At 58.5% G+C, this 991-nt stretch overlaps 1 long non-coding RNA gene across 1 annotated transcript; it reads right to left on the bottom strand.

Annotated features, from left to right (window-relative positions):
* Positions 1-450: 450 nt before the first annotated feature.
* Positions 451-732, bottom strand: LOC107835245 (uncharacterized). The gene is made up of 2 exons (XR_001661065.1): positions 594-732; positions 451-529 (listed from the first exon to the last, which is right to left on the bottom strand). It is a non-coding gene; the product is annotated as an uncharacterized LOC107835245 (long non-coding RNA).
* Between the last annotated feature and the right edge of the window lie 259 nt (positions 733-991).

The raw sequence follows: 991 nt of genomic DNA, 5'->3' as shown, positions 1-991 counted from the left end.
AGTTTCCCGAGTCAGCTGCCGGAGTGCAATCCCCCAAGCTCCAGCCTCCAGTGCCTGCTCCGCCCAAGACTCCTAGTGCTCAGTCTCCTAGTGGTCCCCCAGAGACTCCTAGTGGTCTCCCAGAGGCTCCAGCCGGCCTACCTGCCGGCCCTCCAGAGGCTCCTGCCAGCCCTCCAAAGGCTCCTGCCGGCCTTCCAGGGCCGCTTTGGCTGTGTGTCCCGCGCCGGCGATGCCCGCCGGACCAGCCTCCTCGTCGGTGCTTCCTCCGCCAGCGTCGCTGCCCACCGCGGCCCAAGCTCCGCTTCCTGTGTCGCCGCCCACCGCGGCCCAAGCTCCGCCTCCGACGTCGCCGCCCGCCGGGCCTCCTGCGGGAGCTCTGCCTCTTGTGCCGTGGACGGCCCCCGGACTGTTTTCCTGTGTTTAAGTTCCTGTGTGGATTTAGTTTTTGTCTCTGGACTCTGGCCCTCCTGCCGTCGCCCCTCCACCCACCCTGTTGGGTTGCTTTTTGTTTGGAACTGTTTTCTGGACTCTTGCCCTCCTGTCGTCGCCACTCCGCCCACCCTGTTGGGTCGTTTTGTTTTTTGTTTGTGGACTTTTCTGTTGGGCGCCTGGTAGGCGCCCCTTGAGGGGGGGGTACTGTTATGATCCGTGTTGCTGTGTGTTTAGTTTTTGAGTTTTTCTGTGTGATTCTGTTTCCTTGTGTGTCTCTGTCCTGTCCTCCCCGTTGATTGTCTCCCAGGTGTGTCTCGTTCCCTTGATTGCCCCGTGTGTATTTAGTCTCACCTGTTGTCTGTGTTCTTCGTCGGATCCTCGTCTAATGTCGTCTTGTGTACCAGTCTGTTTCCCTGTGTTCTTTGTGCTCTCCGTTGTTCTGTACCTCGACATTTAACATTAAATTTATCATCATCGTCATCCTGGGTCCTCCCTGCATTCTCCCTCACCACTCACCACTTCAAATCATGACAATCCCCAGCTTTCCGCTATGCTGCAG

The sequence above is a fragment of the Poecilia formosa genome, unplaced genomic scaffold (assembly GCF_000485575.1).
Source record: "Poecilia formosa unplaced genomic scaffold, Poecilia_formosa-5.1.2 Scaffold1318, whole genome shotgun sequence".
Lineage (NCBI taxonomy): Eukaryota > Metazoa > Chordata > Actinopteri > Cyprinodontiformes > Poeciliidae > Poecilia > Poecilia formosa.
The sequence above is the reverse complement of the archived record's forward strand: the minus strand, read 5'-3'. Positions and strand labels throughout refer to the sequence as shown.